Source organism: Anolis sagrei, chromosome 3 (genome assembly GCF_037176765.1).
Source record: "Anolis sagrei isolate rAnoSag1 chromosome 3, rAnoSag1.mat, whole genome shotgun sequence".
Lineage (NCBI taxonomy): Eukaryota > Metazoa > Chordata > Lepidosauria > Squamata > Dactyloidae > Anolis > Anolis sagrei.
In genome coordinates, this window is record NC_090023.1 from 121,332,476 (window position 1) to 121,347,814 (window position 15,339).

Genomic DNA, 15,339 nt, shown 5'->3' on the forward strand with positions numbered 1-15,339 from the left:
GACCTGAAAAAACTGGGTTGACTTGTCCATGGGCTAACAAAAGTACTGTTCCTTAAAACTTTATCAAGAAAGAAATCACCACCTTCTTAGAGTGGAATGGTGAAAGGGGAGAGCTTAGTCCATTCAAGGATTACTGTACTGATTCACAAATCTGCCTTTATAATGCAGTGTCACTTCTGCCTTTTTAAAATGATTGGCAAGGAAAATCATGATGGCCAGGGCTTTCTCCTTTCTGTGGATTTACTTTCAACTTATATACCACCCATTCAAAAATCAATAGTTTTGGTCCTTAAACCTACACTCAACTTACCCTGTCATATGAAAATCCATAATTTGGGTTCCTAAACTTACCCCTGACTTATACATGAGATCGACTAATGCATGAGTATATATGATAATATAGGCTAGATCTATACTGCCACACAATGCAGTTTCAGAATCCAGATTAATAGCATTGAACCGGATTATATGAATCTGCACGGGCAGCCATAGTGATGTTTTATCCAGCTGTTCCCCCCCCCCCCACCCAAAAAAAATTGGAATATATAAAAAGTATTTCTCACTATTGGCTGAGGAAAAAGATGAAATAAGGAGAAAAATCCTGTGATATATTACAAGCTAGAAGATTACTTGCATAAACAAATGGATAAAACACACATTTTCTTATTTAAAACAAAACTTTTTTTTATTTCTCACACAACTCCCTTTCCCTGCTGCCCAACCGCTGCAAAGAAAGAAGTCATAGATTTATTTTTTGGAAGCTAAAACCCACACAAAGTGACTTTACTATCTCATATTTACACACTTGAGGCATCTGTGTGAAGAAGAAACCTTCAAAATTTATACAGCAACAGAATGTATCTGACCATCCTTCTTAAAGAACTTATTTTTGGCAATACCGTTTTTGTGTAAAAGCCCATTATGTTGCTAACATAAATTCAAATATTATATATATATTATTGTAATGGACACACAATTTCTTGAACCTCTCAGCTGATGCATTTTGATGCTGTCCAAGAGGTTCAGCCATCGGCTCTCAGCCCCTGGATGGTTCTCTAAGGAGCAGTGCTTATTATCTCTCCTCTGTCTTCTTATTGGTAACTTGTTCTGGAAACTTTTTATGAGACTGGTAGCAGGACTTGCAGGTTAGATGATGTTGCTTCCTGAAAAGCCTGAGGCTCTATATAACCTGAAGGCTGAATATATTATTATTTTATTAACACGAAAACATAGTATGTCACAGCAAATGAGATATATATAAGCTGGATTTCATATCACAAAATCACAAGTCAAACACTTCCCAAACATCTAGGACTGTGTGATGTATTTTTGAATGATGCGCACAGATCCAAGTAAGGCTGCCTTTTGTAGTTGACCAATCATGATTTTGTTAATGTTTATTGTTTCTACATGCCAGCTGAGATCTTTTGGCACGGCACCCAGTGTGCCGATGACCACTGGGACCACCTGTACTGGTTTATGCCAGAGCCTTTGCAGTTCAATATTGAGGTCTGGTAATGGCAGAGTTTTTCCTGTTGTTTTTCATCAATTGGGCTGTTACCTGGTATGGTGACATCAATAATCCAAACTTTTTTCTTTTCCACAATCGTGAAGTTTGGTGTATTGTGTTCCAAAACGTTGTCAGTCTGGATTCGAAAGTCCCACAGTATTTTTGTGTGTTCATTTTCCACTACCTTTGCAGGTTTATGATCCCACCAGTTCTTTACTACTGGCAGGTGGTACTTGTGACATAAGTTCCAACGAATCATTTGGGCCACAGAGTTGTGCCTCTGTTTGTAGTCTGTGTGATTTTCTTGCAGCAGCTGAGGATATGATCATAAATAATAATAAAAATATTATTATTATTATTATTATTATTATTATTGCTCCACTTTTTCTCTTAAAGTGGCTTACAGTAGAAGCAATACAATTAAAGACCTAAAATATATAAACTTTGAAATAGAATTAAATAATAACATTAAAAATAAACAATTAAAATTCTAAAAATTGATAAAAAGGCTATTCATAGCCAAAACCACAGGACCCTTGACTTAATCTTTAAAACCTCCTTCTGTAAAAACTGACCTTGAATAAAAAGGACCATTGTGGCTTCCTTGGGCAGGGAGTTCCAAAGTCCAGGGGCAGCCACCGAGAAGGAAAGCCTGCACTCTTGTTCCCACCAACCAGGCCTGCAATGGAGGTGGGACTGAGAGAAGGGCCTCTCCTGAAGATCTAAGGGTTCATACAAGGAAATACGGTCAGACAAACACCCTGGATCTGAACTGTCTAGGGCTTTAAAGGTCATAACCAGCACTTTGAATTGTGCCTGGTAACAGACTGGCAGCCAGTGGAGCTGCTGCAGTGGGGGTTGTCTGCTCCTTGTAGCCAACCCCAGTGAGCAACCTGGCTGCAGCTCTTTGGACCAGATGAAGTTTCTAAGCACTCTTCAGTGCAGCCCCAAGTAGAGCACATTACAGTAATCCAGATGGGGTGAAACTAAAGCATGTACCACCGTGGCCAGATTCAGCCTCTAAAGGAACAGGCACAGTTGGTGCACAAATTTTAATTGTACAAAGGCATTCCTGGCCACCACAGATACCTGGGCCTTTAGGTTCAATGGTTAGTTCAGGAGGATCCCCAAACTGTGGACCTGTGTCTTCAGGGGGGGTGTGACTCCATCAGTTATAGGCTGAATTCCTAAATGTTGTCTTATGTACAATCAAGTCTCTGAGGTCTACCTTTGAGGCAATTAGACTTTTCCTTTAAGTTAAAACAATGACCAATATTGTGCTTTGGGAAATGTAGCTACATCTTCTAATGCCAAATCTACTTTTACAATATTGATACCCCCACCCCTTCAACATTTTTGTATTGCCAGAGAACAGGGATGCATCCAGCAGTATTCCTGTGGATGTACTTGCTGCAACAGACAACTACAAGGATCTTCCTTGACATAGTGCATACAGGAAAGATACAGACTTGTTCCCACTTATTCCCCCCATTTTTCAATAACAGAGAAATGACCACTACTTCCGGTGTCTGGACTGCACTCTAGACAGTATCCCCATGGTTTTCTGGGCTAAATTAGCTGGGAAAGCTCTGAGAATATCAACGCAGTCCCCAAAATACCCCCAAAGCAGTGTAAAAAACAAAAGAACTTACCCAGCCTCCATTAGAGGCCGGCCGGTGATCTCTTGGCATGTACAAATGACACGCCAGGAGAAAAAGGCAGGGGGGAAATCCCTTTGTACGTGCCAGGAGAACTCCGGCAGCCCTTTAATAGAGGCTGGGTAAGTTCTTTTTGTTTAATTTTACACTGCTTTTGGGGTCTTTTGGGGAGGGGTTGGAGTGTCCGGATGTTCTACCAGAAAGTTCTGAGAGAACATCTGGACACCCTCTCTCGAAAGCACGCGCTTTCTGGGGGTGTGGGAGTGTGGATAGGGGCCCAGGAACATTCGCAATTTTAAAATGTGAATGCTCCTGGGATAATGGGCTGTGTGGAAGCGCCCTTAGATAAGTGGCTGTTTTTATCAGTAGGATCAGCGTGGAAAAAAATGACCAATTCCCTTATCAATACTTTTGTTTAAAAAAATAGATCAGAGTTCTACAAAATACTTTATTAATAATCTTATTGGTACATAAACTGTATAACAATACACTGTAATAAACACAATAAAATACAAGGAACGAAATAATACTGACAACACACTACCAAAATACCTTAAAAGCTAGAAGTAACTACCCTAAATCTTCCACAACCTCTCCCTACCCAACTTAAGACATAAAATATTGAATTTCTTCCCACCCATCAAACCAAAGACTATACAATGAGTTTGCTAAACCTCTCTATATTTCTTAACTAAAATGCTATCTTCTGATTTAATGTCCACCAAAAATTCTTCAATCTTCAAATCCCAAAAACATAATATCGCCTTTCTTCTTTATGTAAGATAAAAACAATTCCCCATCTTTTAAGGGGTTGTTTGATGATTTCTCTCTAATTAAAGTAGATAATTTGACGGTTGAAGAAAATAAAACTAGGGAATATGATGTAATAATTAAATTAAATATGAGCTTGCTGATCTCTTTCCACACTCTGATCCCTAAAACCCAATTTTGATCTTCTCAGTTTCTCCTAATCAACCTGCACGCTATTTCTGTCGTGCTCCAACTCTAGTTCTAGAATAGCAGCCCAGCACAGATTGATCCTGTGTTGCATGAGAGTCCTTTTCTTCATTTCAACATTTTTTGGCTCTGAGGCATATTTTCATGAAGTTTTGCCCCACTTACTAATGAGAGACCCTTTCCCTATTCCAATAGCCATTGCCCTGTCCTCTGAATGATAAGAGCATGCAACATCTGCAATACTAATCTCCTTCCACATTGTCATCCCCTTTTCCTTATGTGTCATGTCTTATTTAGATCATATGCTGAAGGGCAGAGAACTGTCAAATTAATGATTTGTAAGCTGTTTTGGCTGAAAGGATGGGTAGAACTACTCCTTCTAGACTGAGCTTGGGTTGATAAAGTGACCTCAATATGTTCACATTTTCTCTGTTCTTCTATATGGTAGCACAAGATTATAGCCAGTAACAACTTTTGAAGAAGAAAGGATAATTTGAACTTACAGTATCATGTAACCACATAGACCATGCAGCATTTGCAATGAGAGCACACATTGTATGTGGACGTTTTTTAAAAAATTCAAAATATTGCTTTACGTGTAGTAAAGCTGAAAACCTGAAACCTAAGATAAACATATTTTCTCATTCTGCAATATATATGAGTGCAAGCAAGCTGTGAGATTTGCACATTTTTTTTTTTTGCAAAGGGGAGAAAGAACTTGTCTTTATGGACACATCCCATAGAAGCTAGTATAAATCTTTTCTACAGAGAAAGAGTCTGTTTTATTATTCCGCAGCCTTGATGAGATGTTAAAATCAAACAGACAACAACCGCAAAGGTAAAAGAAACTACAGTAATATTTATACAGTATAGCTAAGTAATAACAGATAAATCTCAGGTTAAATTTCAGCTGGCAGCAATCTCTTAAACTAACAGGAATCCAGTGTATTACCGGATTCTAAACATTTTAAAACTGACCTAATATTAACATCACTGTCTCATTTGTCCAATGCATCAGTGAATCATGTGGCTACTGTGAGGCTTACAACACCTATTAAATGCACAGAAATGAACTCATTTCCCATCTGATGAGATAATTTCTCCAAATGGGCCCCAAGCAGGTAGTACACAATTTTTTTCTTGGATAGTGGCACTTTAAAGGGAAACGCTCTGTAATACTTACTTATTGATGCATGATTTTTGTTGGAAGCAGCTCCCTTGTGTCATACAAGAAGAAGACCTAGAAGTTAGATAGCCTATAAATAAATGTATTAAGTACACTGCTATTTAAGCAAAGCTGACAAGGTGACAGCAGTAACCCTGACTCCTGTGTGACAGTTCTCATAAAAAAAGGCTGACATTTTCCTCACATGTGGCATCATTACTGGGAACACAGATTTGGCACATTGCTTTCTCTTCCAGTCTGGTGTTAATTCCTTTCTTTGAGACAGGAGGATTATTGGTAGCTGATTCTATCACCTGCACATATATTTTAATACTAGATTAAGAACTACACCAAAACAAAGTGTTGAAGGCTTCAACACACTTCTGCACACACATCCCAGATATGTGAGTATGAGTGAGAAGAATAGCTGCCATGTTTACTTATTACAATAATGAACTCATCTTGATAATTACAGAAGGATTTGAGTAAACAGGGTAATGGTTTAGTCAAAGGAAAGATGGAGACATTTTCCAAGTACCTTATGAAACTGAAGAGCTGGAGGAGGTACATTGGCCAGCTTGCTTATCTATGTTTCCCTGAATCACTCAGCTAAAATGCAGCACTTTACTGTTCTGAACATTAGCTTCTCTTAGACACTAGCTGTATAAAAAGACATGCCATTTGTAAAAGTACCTCATGAGAGTTGAATGTGTTTCATTATCTTTCTAATTCAGCAGTTATGGGATATTCTTGCAGAGAGCAATGTGGACTACCTGCTACGCTTGTGAAAGCATCCTGTTTTTCTCTGTGTGAGGAAGGACATTTCTATATGGAGATGGCATTTCACGTTCCTCAGCAATAATAGGACAAAGAGTCAAATGAAGGATCATTCATCTCAGTGTACTGACTTTGGTCACATGCAATGGTATAATACTTCAAAGAAAGCAATACCTAGGTGTGACAAACCAACACAAATGCATTTCAACCTTGTGAGGCAGGACAGGTTACAGGCAGTCTTTGTCTGAATTCTAGAGTTATAACATTTTTTTAAAAATCTATCATGTCCTGGGCAGGAGAGAAATTGGGCTTAGACACTTACAGAGAAAGACACACTCCTAAAAATAATTCACTGAAGCGAGGCTCAGGGAACAGAGACCAAATTCCCTGGTTGGCTTTAGGCTGGTCTCGTCTCTATTCTACCCATATGAAGACAAATGTTCTTTTTACTGCTAAAGAAGGAAAAGGCTGAAGTGGTAAAGCAGTAACCTTGGATTATTTGGCTTTCCAATAATTTCTGTAAATTCGAGTCACTCGAATGTGCAGAGAAATGAAAACTGGGATCTATAGCTCCCTCTCCATTCTCATATATTTCTACAAAGATGAGGAAAGACTGGATTTGTTACACTTTATGATCTTGTGGAAATACAGATTCTTGATATACTAGACTCCTTGCAATATATGTAACTTTATAGAAATTATGAAAGTCAAAATGTTTCAATTTAAACTCTTGGCAGGTTAATATTAGGAGACAGTGAAAAAGAGAATTACTCCAGCACCAGTCAATTATTAGGGAAGTAACTGGGTTGTTGTAGGTTTTTCCGGGCTATATGGCCATATTCTAGAGGCATTCTCTCCTGACGTTTCACCTGTATCTATGGTAAGCATCCTCAGAGGTAGTGAGGTCTGTTGGAACTAGAAATTCTGTTGGAACAAAAGATTTCCCCAGGCACTAGCAAGCCACCCCCCCCCCCAAAAAAAACAACTGTCAGGCCATCAAATGCTAATCAAGTGGTCAGTTGAAACATTCACACCTAGCTCCAACAGACAAGAGTTCTTCGTCCCACCTTGGTCATTCCACAGATATATAAACCCATTTTCCTAGTTCCAACAGACCTCACTATCTCTGAGGATGCTTGCCATAGATGCAGGCGAAACATCAGGAGAGAATACCTCTAGAACATGGCCATATAGCCCGAAAAAACCTACAACAACCCAGGAAAGTAAGTTCAATTAACTCATTAAAGAATTATCCCAAAGATATCCAATAAATTATTAGTATGGGATCTCAGCTGGCTAATTTCCAATGCTAGTAACCTGAAAGAAACACATGAAAAAAGTGCCCTCTAAAGGATAGAGGCATTTTATCTGGCAGAACCTTCAAAGAAGCAGTCTACTTAATCAGATATAACTGCATCTCCATGTTATGACACCAGGGCTTTAAACAGGGCAGCCCCACATTTCTGCAGTTCGCAGAATTCTAGGAAATGTAGTTTGGGAAGGTTAATACCTCTGTAGTTGAGAATTCAAAAGGTCTAAACAACATTTCTCAGAGTTCTGCAGGCGGCAGAATTCAGGGCTGAATGCTTTAAAGCCCCTATGTGATAAAAAAAGTGAAGCACAATCCAAAAGAACTTAATTCAAATAAAATCTTTGTCATTAAGATGGTGTTTTTTCTTTTGCAACAGACTAACACAACTATATGGAGCTGCTGGTGCTAGCCTTGTGTGTGTACAATGATGGGTAAAGGTAAATGTTTCCCCTGACATTAAGTCTAGCCGTGTCCGGTTCTGGGGATGGTGCTCATCTTCACTTCTAAGCCAAAGAGCCGCCGTTGTCCACAGACACCTCCAAGGTCATGTGGCCAGAATGACTGTATGGAGCACCATTACCTTCCTGTAGAAACGGTACCTACTGATCTATTCACATTTGCATATTTTCTGCTAGGTTGGCAGAAGCTGTGCCAAACAGCAGGTGCTCACCCCTCTCCCCGGATTCGAACCGCCAACCTTTCGGTCAGCAAGTTCAACAGCTCAGCTGTTTAATGTGTTGCACATAAAAATATACATCTGAAAGCAAAGGGGAAGTAGAAATAAAGCATAAAGTAAAAGCTGCAAAACAGCAAGTCCACTAGGAATTGAATCTGCAAAGGATAGGAAGAAGAAACCAAACTTTGCTTATCACACAAAGAATGGGGAAATGCCATTTTTTTTTTACAAATCCACAAGAGGAAATTATACCAATTAATGAGAGTTCAGTTTCCCAGATTGCTTCTTTCACTTCTCTCATGGCCATCAGATCCCTGATCATTATCTGGCATATCTAACAACTTTAAAAGCTAAACATTCCCATTGATGATGAATAGGGTGGAATTCCCAATTGTCACAATTACTTTTGATCCCAGGTCTGCTGCAATTGGCAGCTATATGCTATTATTACTTGGTTGTGCTAAGGTCCAGTGCCTCAGTGGAGTATCTCCTGAAAATTACCCAGATGAACCTGTTTTGATCCTTGGGTCTTTGTAAACCATATTCTTCTGAACAGGATAGTGGAGAAAACAGTTGGTAGCTATCTCATTCTTTTGGAAGAGGCAAGTCCCTATGAGATGAAAGAAAAATGGCCAATGTCATACTCCTTTTGAGTGGGCCTATGCTTTAAATGATTAACTGTATGTAAAGAAACAGAAGAGATATATTTACTAATTTGCCTAAACTTGCTTAACTTGTGCCTAACTTGCTTAACTTGATATGGCTCTTCCTCAATGCCATACTTAGTGCCAATGTAATGTAAGCTGATTGCTTTTAAGATAAATATGGAATGCATATTGGCCAATAGAATAGGTACAAATAGTTTCTTGTAAAACAGGGGGTTTCAAGGCAATTGAAACGTAAGTTTAGAAAAGCGTATAAAAGGGGCAACACACCTAGTTTTTGAGTGTGAGTTTGTTTTTCCAGTGAGAGTTGGACTGTCATGTGTTTCTGGCCAGAAATAAACTGTTGACTTCACCTGATCCTGTAGTCCAGTGGTTCTCAATCTGTGGATTCCCCCAGATGTTTTGGCCTTCAACTCCCAGAAATCCTAACAACTAGTAAACTGGCTGGGATTTCTGGGAGTTGTAGGCCTAAACATCTGGGGACCCACAGATTGAGAACCACTGCTGTAGTCTGGCTGCTTTATTCTTCCCACACCTCCATGAATCAACTACACTTTAACCCTTGCTAAGACGAAGTGAGATGTAGTAAAAATAAGAGAGGAGAAAATTATTCTTTCCAAATGGCTGCTGCTAATTTTCAAAACTTCAGAGGTTTTGCATTTTATCTGAAGGGCTCCAAGACCACTGAAGAATAGAGGCCAAAGGTGGGAATCATGCATCTCTCCAGATGTTAATCGATTGCAATTCACAGGAGCTTTAACCAGAACAGCCAAGGACAGCTATGACTTACAGCATAAATAACAGTATAAAACATCTAGAGGGATGTAGGATTCCCAACCGTGGTGTGGGGCCCTGTCTTGCAAACGTTGATCCTCAAGGTGTTTGCGATTTCATCTTCCAGACTTCCTGACCATTAACCATGCTGGTTGGGGCGCCTGGGAGTTGAAGTCCCCAACATCCAGTAGACCAATGTTTGAGAACCATTGGTATAGTCAATCTAGTGTGGGCATCACAACATGCTTTCCATTGCTGCAGCTATCTAGTTTACTGAAGACTGTCAGTAGCTGAGAAATATCTCCTCTGTACAGACATTAAGAAAGACTCTCAATTGGCAATTTGACAATATGGGAACTCAAAACACCTGCTTTAGCAACTGTTGGTTCACTACATGAACATTGTGAGACGTCTAAGCATCGAGAGATCAAGCAACAAATGGCTTTCTACAAGCAACTGGGTGGTTTTCCTTTGTAATTCTGTGGCAGGCATCTGATTTGCTGTTCATTTCTTCGTCTTCTGTATTAAAGGTGAGCAAATTACTTTCTCTATCAGCCCCATTAGAGAGTATTAAAAAGTGTGAGTCAGGGTTAGAAAAACACTATACAGAGATAATAAGATTGGAAATAGAAATGGCAAGTAAAATACACTGGGGTAGAAAAGGAGTGGATAAAATGCATTTGGAGGCAGTCTGCTAGCATCCCTCAGTCACTCCAAACTTCAGAAACCAATTTTCCCTGATCAAAAGGAGAGGTTGAATTGCCTCTCCTGTAAGCTTTTAAACAGATTTTAACTTTTTTTTAAAGAACCCTGGCATTTTTGGCAGTCTGCACATTCCCTAGGGGGTCTCCAGATCAGAAAACTGTGCCCCAAAGCTACCACACTTGCTCAGCTCTAGTGGAGAATAAACTTAAAACACAAGTTTAGCAAACATGTAGAGCTCTGAATTGGGCCAGGCAAAGATAGGAAAAGGTGAATGCAGCAATAAGTGAGTTCAAAAAGTTGACAGGGATTGCTAAAAGCTGTAAAATATGTGTATACACATATACCCAATGCTGTCTAGCTTTGTATTCTCATCATGGCTCTTCCTTCCTTCCTTTCCCTCACACACCTTGTCCCCTCTGTTTCTTTCCTTGCTTTTCCTCATACAGCTTCCCCCTCTTCTTTCTGTTTTCTGCCTTTGTTGCTCTTCATTTCTTTTTCTCTTCCCTCACTTTTGTACATTTTCTCCTCTTTCTTTCTTTTCTTCCCCTCATACCTTTCCCTGTTTTCTTTCTCTTCTTCCCTGCTTTCCCTCCTTTTTCTGACTTCACCCTTCTTTGTCTCTTTCCACACTTCCGCTCATACATCTTAACTAGCAACAGCCACTCTGTTTCGCTCCCTTTCTTTTCCGGTCACATGACAAAGGGCCACTTTACCTAGCAACAGCCAATCCACTTCATTCCTTTTCTTTCCCTCAGCTCTAGTTCAAAAAAGGATGTTGTTTTTTTTAGTTCAAATCTCTAAATTAAAAGTATGTGTGCCAAGTTTAGATCCATCAAGCCAAATAACCTTTGTTGTACAAACCAACGAACAAACGTATATAGAGTAGATTCTCGCTTATACAACATAAATAGGCCGGCAGAACGTTGCATAAGTGAAAATGTTGGATATAAGGAGGGATTAAGGAAAAGACTATTTAACGTCAAATGACATTATGATTTTACAAATTAAACACCAAAACATCATGTTTCACAACAAATTGACAGAGAAAGCATTTCAATACACGGTAATGTTATGTAGTAATTACTGTATTTACGAGTTTAGCACCAAAATATCACAATGTTTTGAAAAAGCTGTGGATTTGGGCAGGAGGCAGAATGTGTTGGATAATACAGAACATTGGATGAGCAAAGTTTGGATAAGTGAGACTCTATTTTACATACTTTGACTTCTATAGATATAGAAGCAATTTACACCAACATATAAATACACATGGTATCACCTGCATAACAGTGTCATAATTGCAGGAAAAAACTGCCCTCCCACCCTCTGGCTATAGGCCAGGAAAACCAAGAGAAACACATAAAACAATTCAATTGTTGCTCTGTTTATTTTAAAGCCAGGAGCGTCATGATGAAGGTGGGCTGTCAGGACCACAGCAGGAGAGAAAACGCTTAAATGCCACCTCTTCATGTGCTGAAATCCCATGAAAATGAGCACCTACTGTGCCTATTAAACAATAAACCCCCAGCTGACAAACTCCCAGGTGCTTTCAGCACCACTTCTTGTTCTGCCTACGGTACGTGCAAGGTGGCTGGATCTAGTTTTATTTTCTGGAATAAAATCTGTCATTTTTCAATGTATTGACGAACACAAAGACCTAGACGCTAGAGTGAAAACTGGAGAAGGCTCTTGGGAAGAGAACATTTCATCAGGTGCTGCTTGTGATCTGGCCATTGCATGGCAAGCCGAAACTGAGTCAGGCGGTGCCTCAAACCCTGGGCAGGAGAAAGGTGGGGGGAAAAGTAAAATACACACCAATTGAAATTTCTTCCTCTACAAAACTGTTGAAGACACAGGGGGCCTCTCTCCAGTTTTCAGTCTGGCTAACCTTATTTGGGCAACTCAGACCAGTTTGAGACCACTTTGACTGCCATGACTCAGGCCCCTTCCTGTATCCCAGGACATTGCCCTATATCTGTTTTAAACGAGATTATGTTAAAGGGGTTTAGGAAGCTTAAAGAATGGTTTAATTGATTTTAAATGCTTTAGTTAAGAAACCGCTTTGCTTCAAGAATGCTGTTAATGCTTAACTTGTGTGCAAAGAAAATTTGAGGAATTGAGGAAGATGCTTGAGGAATTGAGGAAGATGCCTGAAGTCATATTTAAAAAAAAACCTGCTTAATTGGGATTTCACTTGCTTAACTTGGCACACTGCTTGACCTGGGAGGTGTGCCTTTGAATGTATCACATAGTAAAAAGCTAATAAACGCATAAGCACAAATGGATTGGTTTCTTGAATATACATCGTGTAAGATGATTGCTTAAAGGTAAAAATGCATTGCACAGGAGTGGATTTGGGCCAATAAGATGAGAACAAATGATTTCCCGTAAATATGATTTCACTACAATAGGAGTCTCCACTGGCAGATAATCTGGAATAAGCAGATAACCTGGGATCATATACTGGGACATAGGGGCAGTGTGGAAGAGGCCTCAGAGCTGTACAATTCTGGGATTGTGCGATATTTAACTTATTTATGTTTTATCTCTAGCTCATTATGTTTTGTATTTGTGTTGTTGATTGATTTTGTATTGTATTTTATTGTATTTTAACATGTTTGGGTCCCTTCGTGGGAAAAAAGTGGGATATCAATAAATATTTATTATTATTGTTACTATTCTCTATCAGAGAGCTTTGGGGCCACAACAAACTATAAACCCCACAATCCTATGGCAGTTCAAAGGCCCCTCCTAGACAGGTGCTATATCCCAGGACCTGATCCCAGGTTTTCTGTTTATCCCAGATTATCTTGCAGTGTGGGGTGATAGTACAATAGCTGTGTCCGGAAGCTACGAGCATAATGCACAATCCCACAATGGCGGTTGTGAATAAGGGAAAGGACCACGTGGTCTAGAGAGGGGGCGGAGTGAGAGCGGGGGAGCGGCACAATGAGGGCGGGAATATACTTCAAAGTTGCATTTGGTGGAAGGATACAAAGGAGGGGAGGGTTAGGATAAGGTTTAGGGTTAGGATTAGGGGAAGGTTTAGGGTTTGGGTTAGCAGGCATGTAGCCGGGGGGCGGGGGCTTGAGGGGCTTCAGCCCCCCCCCCCCCCGAAATTCTCATGGTGGTTTGCGAAAAGGCCTTACTGGTGCATTATTTAAACTGTTATGTTTATTCATATCATGATCTGATCACCATACTCAATATATCCCATATGCATGGGGGTATTGGGGTAATGATACAAAAGGTTTGCTAGGGTAAACCCTCTTTCACTCAGACTCAGCCCCCCCGAAACCCCCCCTGAAAAAAACTCACCCCCCCCCCCCCCAATCGAAATCCTGGCTACGGGCCTGTGGGTTAGGATTAGGGTTTTACCATTAAAGAACTCTTACATTCCTTCTATAACATCTGTGTCCAGCCTGGCTTACATTACCCCCATCTCGGTCACATGTTCCGTTCTGCGTTGTGCAAACAGCGGCCCCAAAGTGGAAACAGCGTAATGCTCGGACCTTCCGAACCCAGGTATAATACAATTACCCACTGCAGACTCATATAATTCAGTTTAAAGCAGAAAACCTGGGATCGGATCCTGGGATATACGGCCTGTCTGGAAGGGCCCAAAGTGATGTCAAAGTGCTATAATTCTGCTGTGGTGCCTACACGGGGATTTAACTAATCAATTATATATGCAAATAAGTGTCTAGTCAACAAAGGGAGAAGATATCCAATGCAATCCTTACCACAGACCAATCTTCTACCAGAAACTGGCCCTCAGGCCTCTTCCACACAGCTGAATAAAATACCACATTATCTGCTTTGAACTGGACTATATGACTATATGCCCCCGGTGGCGCAGTGGGTTAAAGTGCTGAGCTGCTGAGCTTGTTGACCGAAAGGTCGTAGGTTCAATTCTGGGGAGCGGCGTGAGCTTCTGCTGTCAGCCCTAGCTTCTGCCAACCTAGCAGTTCGAAAACATGCAAATGTGAGTAGGTCAATAGGTACCGCTCCAGCGGGAAGGTAACGGCGCTCCATGCAGTCATGCCGGCCACATGACCTTGGAGGTGTCTATGGACAACACTGGCTCTTCGGCTTAGAAATGGAGATGAGCACCACACCCCAGAGTCAGACATGACTGGACTCAGGCCTGTAGCGAGGGGGTGGTTTTAGGGGTTCAACTCCCCCCCCCCCCGAAATGTTTCAGATTTTTTTAAAAAACCTGGTTTACTCATGAATTTTAACTGGTTAACCAAATCCCCATGCTAAGTCTATGAGATGCAAAAAATTAAGAGTCCCTCCAGAACTGTAAGAACTATCTCAAGCAAATATTGACAATTTATTCACACTGTCATTACTTGCAGCAATAGACGATGTAGTGAAGCAACCAAGTTGGGTGTGTGTGTGTTGAATGCTCTCATTAAGGAGGCCAGACTTGGTGGAGGTGATTGACAGGGGCGGAGCTGCAGGCTATGGAAGGTTGCTCTGCCCCCTGCTGTGCTCTTTGCTTCAGCTGAGCTAGGAGGCAGGTTTCAACTCCCCCCCCCCCAAAATTTTCAACCCTCCCCGAAATAATTTTCAACCACCACCACCACCACCCCCCCCCCCCCCCACCACCACCACCACCAAAATTGTCAACCCTCGCCGAATTTTTTTTCTGGCTACGGCCCTGACTGGACTTAATGTCAGGGGACAACCTTTACCTTTTATATGACAATGTGGATAACCCAGACAGATGACCCAGTTCAAAGCAGATATTGTGGGATTTCTGCCTTGATATTCTGGGTTATATGGCTGTGTGGAAGGGCCCCCAGTCTGAAGGGAGCGCTTCAATTGCTACAGGAAAGCTGTCTGGCCTCCCAGGGGAGTTTAGCCTTCAACTCCCAGAAGCCTCTGCTGCACTAGCCAACGGTTAGGAATTCTGGGAGTTGAAGTCCAAAACACCAGGTAGCCCTCCCAGAAGCAACACCGCCTTTCATTTTCGCCTCCATATCATCTTCCTCTTTTGCCCCTACGGAAAGAAAGAGGGTAAAGAAAACCTCTTCATCCAAACGCTTTCTTTGCTGCCCCGCTTACGAGCCACTTGGCTGTCTTTCCTGGGCCGGAAGGGAAGCCTTGTTTGGCCAGCTTCCGCCCAAAGGTG

General features: G+C 41.0%; 1 long non-coding RNA gene across 1 annotated transcript; it reads right to left on the reverse strand.

Annotated features, from left to right (window-relative positions):
• Positions 1 to 767: 767 nt before the first annotated feature.
• On the reverse strand, positions 768 to 15,288 carry LOC132771459 (uncharacterized). Its single transcript, XR_010909702.1, has 4 exons — positions 15,236 to 15,288; positions 5,309 to 5,365; positions 2,086 to 2,232; positions 768 to 1,823 (listed from the first exon to the last, which is right to left on the reverse strand). It is a non-coding gene; the product is annotated as an uncharacterized lncRNA (long non-coding RNA).
• Positions 15,289 to 15,339: the final 51 nt, after the last annotated feature.